The sequence below is a fragment of the Hippopotamus amphibius genome, chromosome 2 (genome assembly GCF_030028045.1).
Source record: "Hippopotamus amphibius kiboko isolate mHipAmp2 chromosome 2, mHipAmp2.hap2, whole genome shotgun sequence".
NCBI classification, from domain to species: domain Eukaryota; kingdom Metazoa; phylum Chordata; class Mammalia; order Artiodactyla; family Hippopotamidae; genus Hippopotamus; species Hippopotamus amphibius.
Window position 1 is genome coordinate 58,434,709 of NC_080187.1, and position 19,218 is coordinate 58,453,926.

Sequence of the window (19,218 nt, forward strand, 5' to 3'; positions counted from 1 at the left end):
CCATCCATTTAACTTGTAAATTATATGTGTCTTTATATGTAAAATGGGTTTCTTGTAGACAAAATATAGTTGGGTTGAGTTTTTTGATCCACTTTAACAACCTCTGTCTTTTAATTGGTGCATTTAGAGTACTGGCATTCAAAGTGATTATTGATATAGTTGGATTAAGGTCTACCATATTTCTTAGTGTTTTATATTTGTTGCCCTTGTTCTTTGTTCCTATTTTTGTCTTCCACTTTTTTTCTGCTTTGTGTGGCTTTAATTGAGCCACACAAAGCATTTAAAAATGCTTTAGTTGACTAAGGCATCTTCCATCTTCCTTAGAGGACTGGGGCGGGGAGGGTGGGGGGGACTCGAGGTGGGGGGAGTCAAGGAAGGGAGGGAACACGGGGACATGTGCACAAAAACAGACGACCGAACCCGGTGCACCCCCAAAAATACTGAATTAATAAATGCATAGTAACAGAATTAAATTACAACACATCTACAGTTTTTATTTTTTATTTTCATTTTTTTCTGAAGTACATTTGCTGCATGTTATGTTACATGTGTACAATATAGTTATTCACAATTTTTAAAGATTATACTGCATTTATAGTTACTATAAAATATTAGCTATATTCCCCATGTCATATAATATATCCTTGTAGCTTATTTTATGCCTTACAGTTTGTATTTGCTACTCTTACTTACAATTTTTAAGTGTGCAATTTTCCCATAAAATACATTTTCTATTAAGTATATGTTTATCATATACTTTTTATGGACTACATATAACTATATGACTTTTATTAGACCCTAAACTTGAACATTTACATTATTTCTAGTTTTTTGACATTTTACTTATTTAAATTTTTTAACTTAAATTTTTTCCAGCTTTATTGAAATATAATTGGCATATATCATTGCATAAGTTCGTTGCACAATGTAATGATGATATATGCATTACTGCAGAATGATTAACACAAGAAGGTTAGTTAACGCAGCCATCATCTCACATAGTTACCATTTGTGTGTGTGTGATCTTTTGCAGTTGTAAACAGTACTACAATTGAAATCCTTTGATTATATCTTTGGATATATTTGTGCTTATTTTACTAGAATCATTCTCTAGTCATGGGACTGTAAAACAGATGTGCCCATTTTAAAAACATTTATTAAATATATATATTATATATATACACATATATATTATATATATACACAAATTGTGCTAAAGAATAGTACTGCTATGAACATTGGGGTGCAAGTATCTTTTTGAATTAGAGTTTTTGTCTTTTGCAGAACCCCCTACCCCCCCAAAAAAAAGAAAAAAATGAGTATGAGATGATGACATTTATGTATAAACAAAAAGCTGAAAGATTTTACTACCAATAGATCTTCACTAAAAGAATTCCAAACGAAATGGAAAAAGGAAAACGGCCCAAAAGGAAGGTCTTAGGTTGCAAGAAGAAAATAATGTATTTGCTAACTGGCAAATAAACTCTTAAACTGGTAGGAAAATCTATATTTATCTATATCTGTATGAAATATTAATAATAATATCCTAGTTTGTGAGGTTTTAAAAGCAGACAAAATTGAAGCAATTGATAACATTGATATTTAAGTCAGGAGGAAGACACTGACATTAAAGCATTGTAAGTCCTTCTATTATTTGGAAGGAGAAGTTAAGATATTTATTGATCTTCAATTTTGTTAGGCCTATCCAGTAAAATTTCAAGGGAAAAGTAAGAGAAAAGGGACTTAAATTTTTTGGAATTTTAGAATTTGGGGAATTTTAATTTTGGAATTTTGAAGTTTTAAATTTTGTAATTGTTAGATTCTGAACCAGTAGAGGAGGGAAACATAGTAAGAAAACAAAACAAAGACAAACAAAAACTTCAAAGAAAGGGAGAACAAAGAAGCATAGAAAATATGGGTAAATCTTAGAAACCACATTGAATGGAAAAGGCAAATCTCAAAGATTACTATACTATTTTTATAAAGTTCAAAAGCAAGCAAAACCAAAAACATATAGTAAATAACACATTTGTGATAAATGTGTTCGGATAAAAGAGGAAATTAATAATCAAGAAGATCCAATAGTACTGATAATTTTAGTTAATAAAGTTAGGCAGTGAATTCATGGGTTCTCGTTTTATTAATATGCTTTATAACTTACATACTTTATATATTCTTTTGTTTCAAATATTGCATTAAAAATATCTAAAAAAATAGTGCTAAAAAAGATTGTGTAAATTTACATTCTCATAGACATGCCAGTGCCTATTTTTCTGACTCTTGCCATTCACAAGTTACAATTTTTTTTGCAGTGTGTTTGGTATTTTAAAAAAATTACATTTCAGGGTTTTAATATTATTTGCTCATGGTATGCTTAAACATTTTACTCATATATTTAAGGGTCATTAGTGTTTTGTTGAAAGTTTCAAAGACTATTTTCCTCATATTAATGTACTAGAATTCTCCATATAGGAGGGATTTTTCATACAGATTTCATTATATCCTCCAATATTTTAATGTTTTAATTTTATTTAAATTTTAAAACTTGTTTATTTGTAGAAATTTTATTTAATTTCTTAATATTAAATGGATTTGTTGTTCTCAAATTGTTCTTTTCCTTTAAGATATTGCTTTTAGGGTCATATTTTTAGAAGAATTAATAGTATATAAATGATATATAGATAAACACTTCTATTTCCTTCTAATAGGTATTTCATAATAACACTATTATATGTATTTAACAAACTATTTTAAAAATTTTAAGACTCAATTTTCTACCGTTTACTCTTGAATTTACCAGAATTTACACTGTTATTATAAATGAGGTCTTTTCCCCTTTCAGGTTACCATTGATACTTGAACAACAGGGGTTTGAACTGTGTGGGTCCAATTATGGGCAGATATTTTTCAATAAATACTTACCACAGTACTAAATGATCTGCAATTGACTGACTCTGTGGATGTCAGAGCCCAGAATATGGAGGGCCCTGGGCCCCCTGGAAAGTTATAGTTGGATTTTCATTTGTATGGGGGTCGGTGCCACTAACTCCCAGAGTTGTTTGTAGGTCAAATGTATATTCTGATTGGTTATTGCTGGCACATAAGGAAGTGATGGATTTTGATCTTTGTTATTTCTTCACTTGCAACTTGGCTGAATTTTCTCATTGGTTGACTCTTAGTGCCCCTGACTCCATACTGAGCCCAAAGTTCTGCCAGATGAAAGCCCAGAGTGGGCAGTGTAGCCATTTGTTCTTGTGTCAGTGCCGACATGCTTTTCCAGAGACAGTGGTTGGTCACGAATCATCTCCTGGTCTAACCTTATTGATCAGTGGGGTCTGCCCTGGCTCCCTGCCTCCCTCACAGACAAGGCAGGATTTCCCTTCATGCAGTGATCCAGGTGCTGGTGAGGTGACTCCTTTCCCTGATCTGGCCAGCAGTATTTCTTGCAAAAATCCCTTGAAATTTTGCACATGTGAATACTGTCTCCTAGGTTTAGGATCTACAGATGTAGATTTTGATATCTTTTTCCATTCCTTTTATCATATTAATGGGATTTGAGACAGGGAGTGTTAAATACGTGGGCTCCATTTTTACCTTCAACTAGAATCTTCAAAGCCAGTTCTGTTTGTTGATTATCCTGTGCATCTTATAATTTAGAGAGTTTAAAAGAGTGGAAATTAAAACCCTTAAATAGAAGTTTTTTCTAGAAGCCACACATGCTTTTGTCTCTCTCTGCCAATTTTTTAAAATTGCATTTCTAAGTTGTGCTCAGCTATAATTAATGAGTGCTGTCTCTGACTAGTAATAGGTGAAGAATCAATGTGCGTCCTCTACCATTGCAGCTTCTTGATTGCTCAAAGAGACTGACAATCTGTGGGGAAGCGCTTTATGATTTTTTTTCCTTTTCTGGTGCAAACGTAAGTTGCTGGATCACTTATCTACGTGCAATTCTGATCCTTATTTCTAATTAAAGAGTAAAACTCAGTTGTTCACTTTCTGGAATTTCCAGCAGGAAGGAATTCTAATGTAGAAAGAAGGAAGGAAGGAAGGAACTTTTTCCAGTATGTACTGCAGAAATCACAACTACAGATGCTTTAATTAAGTTGATTGTTTCTATGCAATGGGATTTCCAACACCTCTACCACCCACTTATATGTGACCTTGAGAAATGCTCTTTGTGTTTGAAAGCATGAATCTCTCAGTAGCCAATGCTGTATTTCTGCAGAAAATGACCACAAGGCACAAGGAGCTCACTAGTCTAATATTCTGTCATGTAAAGATTGTAACTATATAGCTTGACCATAGGACATGGAGACCATTAGAGTGGCTGGTTACTGTGAGTGGCTGAGATTGGGGGTGAATTAGGGTAACTGACTTCCCTCCCTTTGAGAACAGAGTCATGAGGTCTGGGGGGCTCAGGGACTGCAGGGTGGTTGTAATGCTCTTGCCACATCAGCGAGTGAGATACTCACATTCACTCATTGAGCTTCTCACTGTACCTAGATTTCAGGTCATGCTTTACGCCCAGCCAAGAGTTTCTTCTCCTCTTTTACCATAAATAGAAATACTAGGCCTTGTGTGATAGAGTTTTCTGGGCTCGAGTCTTTGCCTGCTGTTCCTTGCTGAGCTGCAGATCTGCTGGGATATTTTCTGCTACGTGAGCAACTCGGCTTCCATTCTGAATATTTTATACATTCTGTGCATGCTTGGCAGAATAAGGGCTTTCACCGATGATGAATTCGTAGTACACACATTGGCAGCTTTCCCGAACTGGTTATTTTAACGACATTATCAATTAGCCCTTAAAGTCGAAATTTAAATGAAATCTACAAACAAGGCTTTGAATCAGCTAATCACTAGAGATAGGCCTAAACAGGCCCTATATAATTAAGCAGGACAATAATGAGGGGAAATTAATTGAGGGGTGGAACATAAAAAGCACTGGGTTCCTTCATCATAGCTTTAAAAAATCCTATAATGCCAAAGGGAATAGAAAAGATCGGCATATGAAATGGGTAGAATCAATCAATACTCTTTATCTTGTTTATTGACACATTTACTATTTACCCAAGAGCTCTGCTGGCCATTGGAGATAAAAAAGGGAGGGAGGGAAGAGGAATTATTTATTTAGCCCTTTCTGTTTGGCGGATGTGATACTCATTTAAAACCATTTTATTATCTTTAATCTTAGTATTCTGCAGAGTAGATACTTCATAGGTGAAGATTTTATGGATGAAGAATCACTCAAGAGGAACTTCCCTGGTGGTCCAGTGGTAAAGAATCAACCTTCCAATGCAGGGGACAAGGACTCAATTCCTGATTAGGGAATGAAGATCCCACATGCTGCAGGACAACTAAGCCCACGGGCCACAACTACTGAGCTCGCGAGTGTCTCAACTAGAGAGCCCGTCTGCTGCAAATAAAGAGAAGCCCATGGGTTGCAAAAAAGAGCCTGCATGTTGCAATGAAAAAAAAAAAAAGATTCCACATACCTCAATGAAGCTCCTGATGTGTGCTGCGAATAAGACCCAACACAGCCAAAACAGACAGACAGACAGACAGACAGAAAGACAGAAAGAAAGAAAGAAAGAAAGAAAGAAAGAAAGAAAGAAAGAAAGAAAGAAAGAAAGAAAGAAAGAAAGAAAAGGAAGAAAGAAAAAAGAATCACTCAAGAGATGGAAGAATAGTGCACAAAAGAACATGGGTATGAGTGTTATTGAGAAGGAGGTCTCATTATTTGTGGAAAAGCAGAATATGGACTGTAACTGCTGCTAGGGTTAAAGGAAGGGAGAGACCAACAAGGTTGGGACAATCAGGAAAGGCTTCAAGGAAATTAGAGGAATAAATGTGACTCAGCACATGGATAGGATCTTAAGCAGAGGCTAACAGGATGGGTTTTTAGAAAAATATTCTTTTGCTTCTTTTTTGTTAGGTCATTTTGTTTTCTTCTAAAAGAATGTTTTTTTTTTTTGTTTTTTTTTTTTTTTGCATTATGCCTAATTAAAAAAAATTTATTGGAGTATAGTTGATTTACAATGTTGTGTTAGTTTCAGGTGTATAGCAAAGTGAATCTCTTATACATATACATGTATTCACTCTTTTTTAGATTCTTTTCCCATATAGGCCATTACAGAGTATTGAGTAGAGTTCCCAAGAATGATCTTTAAACAAGGGAAGAAGACCAGAAGGAGATTGTGTGTGTGTGTGTGTGTGTGTGTGTGTGTGTGTGTGTGTGTGTGTGAGAGAGAGAGAGAGGGAGGGAGGGAGGGAGGGAGGGAGAGAGAGAGAGGAGAGGGAGAGAGAAAACAGAAACATAGAGAGGAAGTGGGAATGGGGCATGGAGAGGTGAAGGTGGCATGCAAGCTTATGCAAGCTGAAAGTGATGGTAGTGTATAAAGCACCAGTGAGAACTAGAGAGGAATCTAGAGACAATTTCCTTCATGAATCATTTTTCTATCATAGATATGTATATGTTTGAGTGTGAGCTCTACTTGGTAGGTCCATTTTAAGGTTGTCCAGCATGTTTATGACAATGAAGGAGCTGGCTTTGCTGCAACCGAAGAGTCTGGAATGGAGATTCTCCATGTGGAGAAAAATGTAAGTGTCTCCTCTGAGATTTTTTAACATGTTGAGTTTGTTTTGGAGTCAGGCATTAGAAAATTCATGATGTTATTTAACCTTGTTCTAGAAGGCAATGTTACAGTTTACAAAGATCTTTCACAGCATTATGTCCTTTTTTAGACTTTATCTTTGCAAGGATTCTGATGATAGAAAAGATAATATATAATATTGTAGAAAAGATAATATGTACTGCTTGTTTGAGCACCTATTTTCTATTATTTTGGGTATATACCCAAGAACAGAATTGCAGAGTCATATAATAATTCTATGTTTAACTTTTTGAGGTGTTAGAAAATTGTTTCACACAATGGCTAAACCATTGCTTTCCCACTAGCAATGTATAAGGGTTTCAATTTCTCCACATCCTCACCAAGACTTGTTGTTTTTCACTTACTTGATTGTCGCCATCCTAGTGGTTGAGAATGGTACCTCATAGTGGTTTCAATTTGCATTTTCCCATTGACTATTTATGCTGAGCATCTTTTCATATATTTGTTGGCCATTTGGAGAAATGTCCATTTAAGTTTTTTGTCCATTTAAAAATTGGATTGTTTTTCTTTTTCTTATGGAGTTGTAAAAACTCTTTTTATATTCTGGGTATAAGACCTTTATCAGATGTATGATTTGAAAATATTTCCTTCCATTCTATGAGTTATTTCCCTTTCTTGATATGGTCCTTTGATGTGAAAAGTTTTTAATTTTGATGAAGTCTAATATATCTATTTTCTCTTTTGGTCCTTGTGCTTTTGGTGTCATACCTAAGAATTCATTGCCAAATCCAAGGTCATGAAGATTTACCCTATGTTTTCTTCTAAGAGTTTTATGGCTTTAGCTCTCATATTTAGGTTGTTCCATTCTGAATTAATTTTTATATGTTGTGTTAAGTAATGTCCAAATTCATTTCTTTGCGTGTGCATATCCAGTTATCCCAGCACCATTTTTTGAAGAGACTATTCTTTCCTCGTTGAACGGCCTTGGCACCCTTATTGAAAATTAATTGGCAGTACATGTACAAATTATTTTTCGATTCTCAATTTTATTCTACTGGTCTGCATGGCTATCCTTATGCCAGTACCACATTGTTTTGATTACTATACCTTCACACTAAGTTTTGAAATCAGAACTTTGTTTTTCTTTTTCAACATCCAGGGCCCTTGGCAATTCTATATAAATACAACCATCAACTTTTCCAATTCTGCAAAAAAAAGTCATAGGAATTTTGAGAGAGATTGCACTGAATCTGTATATAGCTTGAGGTATTACTGACATCTTAACAATATTAACTCTTCCAATTCATGAATGTGGAATATCTTTCCTGGCTGTCCTAAGACAGCCACCTAACTCCTCTCCTTGCTTTCATTCTTAACCCATACCTCTGAAGCTGATTCTTCTCACAGCAGCCAAGGTTAGCATTTTTAAAGGAAAATGAGATCATGTTATTCCTGTACTTTCAACCCTCCAAGTGGCTTCTCATCATAATTAGAATAAAATCTACAGTCCTCAACTGAGCCAATGAGAACCTGCAAAGTTGGTCCTTACTGTCCCCTTTGTTCTCATTCTCTACCACTCTTTCCTGGCTCACTTGGCTCCAGTAATTCCAGCCTTGCCACTCCTTCACCATAGGAAGCATACTTCTCTCTCAGGACATTTGCACATCCTTTCTCCATTGCCTGGAAAGCTCTTCTTTCTGATATTTACTTATCTTGCTCCCTCTCCTCATTTGTACTAAGCTCAATGCTATGTCCTGACTATTTTATTTATAGCAATATTCCATTAGTCTACCTCTTACCCTATTTTATATTTCTTTATAGACTGATTACTAAAATGTGAGATTCATGTGAGTAGGGATTTTGTTTCATTCACTGCAGTCATTTTAGGATTTAGAACAGTGTCTGATACATATTAGGTAGTGGCTAATTTCTTCATGGAGGAAGGAATGAATGAATTATCCTCCAGAGAAAGAGAAGTTGAAGTAGCATAATGAACATAAATAAAATAGGATTTGAAATGAGGCAGAATTTGATTTTTAACACCATTCTGTCACTTATCAACTGTGTGATCTCAGTAAATTATTCAGCCTCTCTGGACCTCAGTTTGGAGGACATGAAATGGACATGGTAGTATTTTACTTGCAAAGTTGTAGAGAAGCTTGGCTGTTAGGCATGTGAATCCCCTGGTACAGTGCTTGGCAAGAAGGTTTGCAAGCACTGTACCAGGGGGTTGCAACTACTGCTATGGAGATTATTTCTTACCCTCAGCTAGGTTAAAATGCATGAAAGTCTTGTTCCTTAGAAGACAGTGATAAGTTTTGGCCTCTGGACTCAGAGCTGCAGTATTGAAATTGCTTGGTGTCTGACTATACAGAAGACTGGGTTTTTCTAAAATTGATCAGCTAGTTTCCAAGGGTTATTTTTTCTTGTTTATTGTCTTTCCCCCTCAAAGAAGGTACATTTTTGGTTCCTGAGTCCATTAGGAATTTCAACAAAGATACATTGTATGTTGATAATCTGAAGCTAGCTTGCTACCCTAAACATTATTTTTAACCTTAAAATTAGAAATCAAAATTTCATTGGTGTCATAGTTAACCTTCTCTTGAAACTCAGGACAATTTTCTTTTTTCTTTTTCTTTTTTGACGCAAATATCAATATGATTTTATTCTTGCTCATAGTCTAGCAGAGTTCCTTCCAGCTCTTTCATTTACAATGGACAATTTACTTAGTGATTTGTTGAGAATTTGGTAAACTTTAGCCAATCTTAAACTGTACTGTGGATGACTTAATCAATCACAATGAAGCCAGAAGGAAATAAGAGAGGTCACATACACCATACCATCCACTCAACCCCATTATTTTATATTCATTGCTGCCATAGACAAGTCCTTTGTCAGGGACTATACTGTATCGTATCAAATTCTAGGGTTGGGAAATTGACTTGCATTGGTGATGAGAGGGCTGGTGTGGTACATAGCCAGGTGCAGATGGCTGAAGCTTAGTGTTTGATTTTGCTGATGTGCTCTGTTCGCTCAGATTCTGGAACACCATCTCCACTGCTCCTGTTGGCTCTTGTCTCTACCGCAGGCTCTCACATGATGTTAAAGAACACTCAGGAATCCGTCTTTCAGACAGACATGAGCTAAAGATTCTGACATAACTGCCCAAGGGATTGGCTTCAAGATGCTAAATTTGTACTTGAAAAAAAAAAAAAAAAAGCAGCAAAATAAATCAGATTTAAGAAACTGCCGTACCAGAGGGTGGATGGGTACCTGGAGGATAAATGTTCTTTATTTTCTCTTTTAAAAAACAATAATTACGCATTATCTAGAATGCTGAGTGGTAGAGGTAAAATCTATGCAATAACTCCATGATTTGACAGTTGAACCATGCTTGCTAATATTATTTTACACAGCGCATTCTACACAGCTTGTTCTCAATAAGCATTTTCCCTGTATAATGGCTCTCATACACTTCTTTTTCCTCTGAATTTGAGTCAGCAGCCATGATGCCCAAGGAATCTTCATCTTGTTAGCAAGATGTATTAACTTGTTGGCCATCAAAAGATTAGAGCAGAGGAACAGCTGGGAACTGGCAGGGATAGGTCGGGGGAACAAAAATTGCTCTGTAATTATTTCATTTCTCTTCTTTGACAGCTTCCTCCTATTCTAAGACATGGATTCAAAGTGACTGAATGCCTGCCTCCCTCATGCTGTTTCAAGACAAGCCTTGTAAACTCGGGTTGCAGAAGCTGCTTTACTGTTGTGTCACAGTGAAATAATATGCTAAAGCTCCACACCTGAAACATGGAGAAAAAATAGACCTTAAATGTAGCCACAAAAATCCTCACATTTTTCTCTTTATTTTTCTTAGTAACCTGAATGGATACGTAGTCCTAAGCAGTACTTTCCAGGGACATGGGGCCTATTTAAATAATAGCTACTTAAAAAATCTGGATTCCAGTTTTTTGCTGAGTTTTAGTCAGGGGACTGGAGATATTTTAAAGAAAGTTACGAAGTTTGGGTGAAAACTCAGTTTAGGTTCTATATTAATTGTGCTTCCGATTGTTTTCTTGTTCCCACACTTAACTCTAGACTGAAATAAATCAAAATAAAAGGAGCAGGCATAAGCAAAGATGATGACACAATCAGCTTTGGCCAGATATACATACAATGCATTTAGTGTCTGGAAACATAAAAAAAAAAAAAAGCGCAAATGGTGATGAGACAAAACCAATTATAATGAACATAAGCTGAATTTCAACTCTGGGCTAAGCACTTAGCATGTATTATTTTATTTATTCTCCAAAACAACTCTGGGAGATGATAGAAAGAGTAAAGTAGAAAATGTAGATAATAATAGCTATTTCACAAAGATTTTGAAGAGCTTGAATAAGCTAGTTAGCTACACGGGTGGAAAAATGCCTTCCACATAACATAATTTATGCATAATATTAATTGATTCCCTTTTAAGTTTGACATAAAAGGAAAATCGAAGCTTAGTGAAGTCAAGTCAGTTTCCCTAGGTCTTATCATGGGCAAATAGTGGCATAGCAGTTCTAGAACCCAGGTGTTATGAGATTCCCTTGAAAAAAAGGCTTTTAGGACCCCTAATTCCTCTGACATTGTCATGAAAGTATTTTTTTTCCAGCTTACAGAAAGCAGCCAGAAAAAACAGACTAGTAAGGTAATAGGGTCTGTGCATTTCTCTTCAGAACTGACCACACATTTGCAATAAAAGAAAAAAATAGTATTAAGATCTGAAAATTCCCCTTTAAAAGTCTCTTTCAGCTTTGAATTCAGACTTGCTCACTTTTTATGTCTATTAATGACTTCCAGAGAGAACTGGGATATGTATAAAAATATTCTCAATTGCGTTATTCATAATGGCCCAAATTAGAAAAAAACACATTCCCATCAACAGGAATGGATACATTTTAATATGTTATGTAAGGAAACACTATACATCAATTAAAACGAATGCATATCTGCTATGCTTTCATTAGCCAAGTGTGTAAAGAGATCTCAAAAATATGTTAATGAAAAAAATGTATAATAATGTGCAAAGGAGGCCAGACCAAAAATACATACTGTACAATTCCATTTATATAAAGCTAAAAATAAGCAAAAGTAAACTACATTATTTGGAAGTTCATACATCAGTATTAAAACTATAACAAAAAGCAAGGAAATAAAAGGGATGAGATGGAGCTATATGTAATGAGGTGGATAGAACTACAATCGGTCATACAGAGTGAAGTAAGTCAGAAAGAGAAGGACAAATATTGTATGCTAACTCACATATACGGAATCTAAAAATGGTACTGATGAACTCAGTGACAAGAACAAGGAAGCAGATACAGAGAATGGACTGGAGAACTCGAGTTATGGGAGGGGGCGGGGGGTGAAGGGGAAACTGAGACGAAGCAAGAGAGTAGCACAGACATATATATACTACCAACTGTAAAATAGTCAGTGGGAAGTTGTTGTATAACAAAGGGAGTCCAACTCGAGGATGGAAGATGCCTTAGAGGACTGGGGCAGGGAGGGTGGGGGGGACTCGAGGGGGGGGGCGTCAAGGAAGGGAGGGAATATGGGGATATGTGTATAAAAACAGTTGATTGAACCTGGTGTACCCCCCAAAAAATAAAATAAAATAAAATAAAAAAAAAAAAAAAAAAAGCAAGGAAATGATCACTATAAAAGTCAGGTCAGGCTTATTCCAGGATATAGGAGAGAGTTTTAATTAGGAACCATATGTTGAGTGCTTTTGGAATGCAAAAAATGTTCTTTATTCGTCCTTAGAGGTGGTTTTAGGGATGTTTACTTTACAATAACTCATTAAACTGCACATTTATATTTTATGCATTTTTCTGTAGGTGTGCTATATTTTACATTTCACAATAAGAAAGGTTTAAAAAAGAATAGAAACGTGTCTTACTGAGAAGACACATTCCTTTGATGAGAGAAGTAATAGAAGGGGTTAGAACACTCGACTCCCATCCTCATGGTGTGACTTATCCCCTGTTGGAACGGACAGCAGATCAGGCCAGCAAGACTTGCTGTCTGTGCGGTCACTAGCCATCTGAGCCAATGATGGGGCCTGGGTCTCTGGGGAAATGCCTGGATCTTTCCTTCATGAGGAAGATAAGGGACGAGATGGAAACTATGTGGATAGTGTTGGACACTACTGTTGGGGATCATTTTAGTGAGTTTATATTTGGGATTCTGTGATTTCTTTCTCACCTCAATAGAAAGAACCAGACTATACTGAGACCCTAAAGAGAAAACACCCTTATTTTCAGACGGTCCCCAAACATCAAGTCAGTCTCACTCTGAAATCTGTTACATCATCATTAGTAATCATTCTGCATGGTTGCTGAGCTTATTTCAGGGGCCTGCTCATTTGTGAAATTAGTGTGTCTGCCCCAATTCCCTGAGTGAAAGGGTTTCAGGTTGGACATGTGGTTGAACGAAGTCGGCTTGAAGGTGGAATGTTCTGAACAAAAGAAACCCAACACCCAGATGGAAGTAGCTTGAGTGGAAGCAGCCACAGGGGCTGTGGAGCAGAGGCTGGGAGCCTGTATCTGCTAACGATGCAAGGTTATCCGAAAAGTCAGGGCCTGGGATGCTTGTCTTGACATGACATTTGTATTAAGATCCAGAATGAGACTTCAGTGTGAGGAAGATGTAAAGGATGCAAGTGATTCTTATTAAAAAAAAAAAAAAATCTGGAAGTCAGCTTGAGTGTCTACACAATCTCCTAGGCTTCCCCGGTCAGTCAGTTCTTATAACTAATTCCTGACCATGGTGCATGATTTACAGTTCAGCCTGCATGCTAAACAGAACAGGAAACAAGGCAGGCCCCAGAGAGCTTTAATACTGAGTCTGGGAGGTCCATGTTCACACTGCCAGGAGGAACCTGGAACAGAATTCTGAGGCAAATAAGGTTAAAGAATAAGATTTTCCCTCATTCACTCCACATGTCTAGAGTTCTGCCTGATTTTTTTTTAGAAAAAGAAGATAGCTCCACCGGCTAATAAACTTCTGTGACATTTTGGTGATTAATAAATGATTTTGTTTGTAAAGATTACATAGAAAATTACAGAGCCACTTGCTCTTTTCAACTTACTGAGCTCCTTATATCAAAACAGAAAGATGGGGTCCTCTGCCTCTTGTACTTGTCAGCAGATGCTGCACCATCTGACTAGTTGCAATACAACTAAATCTAGTTTAACAGGGGGTCACAGAAGGTACATCCACCACTTGCATGTTAAACATTTTCAATGCTTCTTGAGGCCGGGATTTCCTCATCTCTAAATCAGAGATTACCACAATTTCCCTAAGATTGTTACAAAGATAATGAGAATAAATAAACATATATAGGGTGAGTCAAAAGTTATCTGCACTCCAGTTATATTAAAACTTCTGTTGGCTGCACTGTCTTATCAGTGCTTTCTGTTCAAGGCTACTGTCTCCCCAGTCACTGCTGTGCAGGTGTGAACATGTTACATTGGTTCATTTGTAACTGTGGTGCGAGCAAAAATGGATGCCCCACTTGTGATTTGCGTGAAAGAAGAGCAAATATGAGGGTGTAGTTGGTGCCGTTATTTATTGAAGGCTTTGTGTGCAGTATGGAGAAAGTATTTTGTCATGAAGAAGCATGTATGAATAGATAGAGAAGTTCAAGGAAGGTCGCCCTAGTGTTAGCCATCAAGGAAGGAGTTGGACACCCATCCATGTCCATGACTGATGACATCAAGTGTACACGTAAATGATTCTGTCAAATAGATGAGTGACAGTGGATTATGTGGCAACTCATTTGCAAATCAGCCATGGCTCAAAGGCTCAGCAATCAATAGTGCCCGTTACAGTGAGATGCTTAATTAAGAGCTGAAGCCTAAACTTCGGATTAAACACGGAGGACTTCTATCCAAGGGCACCATGGTCTTGCACGACAATACACATCTGCACTCTTCTGCCCACACTGTCGACACTGCAAAAAAATCGTTTTGAGGTGTTGAAGCATCCTCCCTATAGTCTGATCATGCTCCATTGGACTTTCACCTGTTTGGTCCCCTGAAAGCAGCCCTATGAGAATGAAGATTCACTTGTGGTGAAGAAGTGAAGACAGCAGTGCATTCGTGGCTCACAGCTCAGCCCAAAACATTTTTTAATGAGGGAATATGAAAGCTTGTTGACAGATGGACAAAGTGTATTGAAAAGCAAGGAGATTATGTCAAAAAATGATGTATTTGTCCTTTCTAAAAGTTAATTAAAATAAATTCTACAGTCAGAGTGCAGATAATTTTTGACTCACCCTCATATATTTTGGTTCTTCAAGTTTACTTTTTTTTTTTTTCCATTTTTTAATTCTTAACATCTCTTTCTGGCTGTTCTCTTAATAATTTTTTTTGAAGCAGCGTGTTTTTGTTTTATGAGTATAATATCTTTCATCTTTTTGAGAGTGTTATCATAGATTTTTAAAATTTCTCCTCCCTGTAGTATCTCTGTGTCCTTCCTAATTTTTTTTGTGGTTTCTGCCTTTTATAGTAGTTTTTTCCTTAAATATGTAGTAATTATTGACTATAAATCCCTATTTAAGAGTGGACCATTGAAAAGCTGACTGGATGCTTTGTATCAATAAGTGGAGTTGTTTGTCTCTCGTTTAAACCCCCATTGCCCAAGACCATGGAACCCTATCTTCTTCCGTCTCTGGAGAGACAAGGTAACTTATGTGATAGAAAGACCATGAGATTTGATGCATGAAGATTTGCATGTAGGGTCCTGAATCTCCCCCTTAGAAGCTGCATGAACTTGAGTAGATTTCCTGTTCTCTCAGTGTCAATTTGAATGCCTAGAACAGGGCATGGCACATGTCAGGCATGTGTTAGATATTTGCTGAACGAACAGACATCCTCAACTGAGAAATGAAGATCATAAACACCCTACTCCTAACTTTGTGGAGCTATTTAATTAAGAGAATATGTAACAGTCCCTTGAAGTTGTCAAGTTCTACTCAAATTTCAGAGGTTATTATCAAAGAGACACTAGCATTCACTGCACAAGTGCAGTATTGTAGGGAGGGCACTGTACTGGTCAGTTTCACTGCAGGCATATCCTTCAAAATGCATGTATAAGTATGGATGGCATGCTTCTGTAAAATCAGAAGTATTAGTATTTTTTAAGATAGTAAATACAAAATTTAATTTTTTCATAAAGTATAGTTTTTAAAAAAGATTAACCCAGGAAATCATGGTTTTCTACGGTCGTTGATGTTTGCACATCAGGAAATAAAATATTCCATCATCACACAAACACCTTATGTATTAACCAACCTATGTAAATAATGAAATTACAGCCTGAAGCCTAGAGTATAGTCCATTCTCTGTTCTGATTGGCATAAGTGAAGGTATAAGTTGCTTCTTATCTCTTGAGAATGAATGATGGATGTTTGTTTGAACCACCAGGGTTTCTCATTATAGCTGAAGTCATTTTATAGTGTAGAAATTCCTTTTCCATCATTAAGAATGAAAGTTCATTCTCAAGTATATGTGGTCCAACAACTAACCTCTTAGGATTTGTTACTTGTCTGTGATTAATACCGACTCCACCTTCTGTTATCCAATACCCTCGGGGACCATCTGGAATGGCATTTGCTTTGCAGCATGTATTGATATATAGGACACTTGTTCCAAGGTTAAGAACTAATTCGGAAAACGAAGCTTCTTGAAACAACTCTTTTAACTCTTGATCAGACATGACCTCCAGTGTATTTATGCTACTATGGCAAAAGACTTGCGTTCACTGTTTAGCAGAATCCAGCCCTTTTGGTCCACGAACAAGCTTTATTACTTCTGCAGCAAGTCGTTTCTGAGGACGCTAGTTTTCTGGCTCTTTGACATGCAGCTGAATTATGTGGTTAATCTCTGGAAGGGACAGAAAAGTGAAACGCTTCAGGTACCTTTCTATCGAATCATCTTGCTGCCTGACAAAGAACTGATACAATTCAAAGGGAGATGTCAACTCTGTGTAGCCAAACAGCACTGTCAGCAGACTTTCATGGTTTTAATCCAGTTGTAATTAGGGGCAAAGTGGTTCCAAATACGTCTTCTTCAGTCATCTTGTGGATGAAATCATACCCGGACATGCTCAGCTGATCAGATCCACCTAGCCGGATCAACAGCCATAACGCTGGAACAGGTAGTAGAAGTCATAGGCCTGGAGCATTCAGTATAAAAAGAACTCCTCCAAACTCACGATCTCGGGGCTCTAGAGCCGATGAGTCTGGATTCTCCTGTGCAAGCATCCACCCACCGCCGCTGTAAGCGCATTGGGTACCACACTGTAAAGCTGCCCCCAGGTCCGCCCATAGGTGAAGAGAAGCTGGTGATCTGCGCCGAAGCCCTCTGCGCAGGTGCCCTCTGCGCAGGCGCCACGGCCCCTCCCACCAGCGCAGTCACTTTGCAGCTCGTTCGCTGCAAGTGCGAGGGGTCCAGCAGCGCCAGCAGATACCCCACGAGAGGCAACAAGTCGGCCTTGGGTTGAGGCTGCAGTAGATGGTCTGGAAAAAGCTGCCTGTTCTTCCCTTGCCACAGTGGAAGGGCTCTGGCAATTCCATTTTCATACCCCTCTGGTGGGGAGAACATGAACAGGCCCCAAGCCTCCGGGCACCTCCTGCCACCCCTGATCGCCAGAGTGGGACTCACGCAGCCCCAGGGGCAAGACTCCTGAAAGGCCTGGGGCTCCAGACCACCTGCCTGAGGAAAAGGACCTCAACATGGGTGCCGCCATCTTGGTGGCAGCCAGTCAGAAGCATGGAATATGTGAAAACGCTCAAGTAGAAGAGCAGGTAGGATTTAACAGAGTGGCAGGATGGGGGAAGATAGGTAATGTACATTCTGGCTTCCTGTCAGGAGGAACTCTTGTTAGTTAGAACTTCGGATCAAGGAGATGAGCTGTCTTATAGTGGGTGGGCTTCCTGTCTCCGGAGGACGCAGAATTTTCCAGGAACGCTGCAAAGGAAAATACCTCCTGGAATGTCCTAAAGGAAATTTCCTGGTAGGGATGGATTATGTCACTAGACTCAATGTGCTCTACAATCTTTTCTGTCTTTAAAATCTTTGTTATTACAAAATTACAGATTTTAAAGCTACCATCAACATTCCAAGTGCTAGAAAATAGACATAAATGTTCTCAGTCAGATTTACTTGGGATGCTTTATAACATATTTTGAAATGAATCGGTAAAGAAAAAGAAATTCCCATCATATCTAAATCCTTGGAGCTGATTCTGTCTTCAGAAAATGCAATTTGGTAACCGCTTGGAAAGGTCAAAGCCCCCCTCTGTAGAGCAGTGGCTTCTTTGCTGAGGCCAGTCCTTTATTTGATATTTTCTTGAAGAAATGACAGGCATTTGGGGAATGTGGACAAAGAGAATGGTGTGCTTCCAGTAAAGAACACGATTTCTTCCTTGAACGGGCTTGCTGCCTAGAAGACAGGTTGATTTGCATTTTATCTGCAGTGCATCACTCATTTATGTGCAGTGCTGTAGGGCTGCCAGCTTCTGCCTGGATACAGCCTCGTCCCCTGAGAAGGGCTGCATTCATTTGTAACCATCCAATGCTGTTTAGTTGGCAAGTCAGCATTTTCATCCTCTTTTTACCAAGACCCCAAGAAAAGAAACTACTGTAAGATCTTCTTTAGCCTTTCAAGGTCGCTTCAGAAGAGAGCTAAAATAAGAAAATATCACTATATTTTCGTTTGAGTGAGGATTTAAAGGATCAAATAAGCAAGAAATAAAAATGGCAGGCTTTAAAGACTGAGTTATATTTGCAGGAGGTGTAAATCAAGGGAGATAACTGCACCTTTTTCCTTCATCTCTCTTGTTGAAATCCAGGTAGAATTGGTAGATTAAAAAAAAAGGTTACCTAGCTGTGATGGCTTTGCAGTGTCATTTTCTGACTAATCCATTCCAATCCCCTGAAGAATAGATACTGCAGTAAAGGGTTATCTAATGTTTTAAGATTAAGCTTCTATTGATCACTTTGGCTCAGGTCTAAGGTAAGATCAGAGGGCCCACATAGTTGCAGGTGTCTGATGAACAGTGAGAGTATCCCAAGAGCAACAGCAATATGCCTGTCAGTGGGAGATTCCCTAGAACCCTGTCCTAAGTTCTCAGCTACCATCTACCTAGATGATATCATCCAATGCCTTGTTTTAAATTCGCATCTGAATATTTCCAAACCTCTGTCTCATGCCCGTACTAATTTTAAATTTTAGAAACATATGTCAACTCAGTAATGAGCATTTACATGTGAATGGATCAAATGAACTAAAAACTAACCTCTCATTTGGGGAATAGGGCAGAGGATTGAAAATATCTTACTCCTCACTTCATCTCCACTGGGGTTCCCTGTGCACAATATATAAGATATATACACAAGGTGGAAAACCAAATAGGAATCAAAATACTGTTCTATTATGGATCAGCTATTACCTAACACAGCCTCGCCACAGAACTTAACCCAGCCCTCTCTGTTAAAACCGACTTGGAGTGTATGACTCAAGCTTGGATTCCCCAGTGGGATTTCCTGTTCTCTCTCAGT

At 37.7% G+C, this 19,218-nt stretch overlaps 1 pseudogene; it reads right to left on the reverse strand.

The window, feature by feature from the left end:
• Positions 1-16,090: 16,090 nt before the first annotated feature.
• Positions 16,091-17,405, reverse strand: LOC130846843 (tyrosine--tRNA ligase, mitochondrial-like; annotated as a pseudogene).
• Between the last annotated feature and the right edge of the window lie 1,813 nt (positions 17,406-19,218).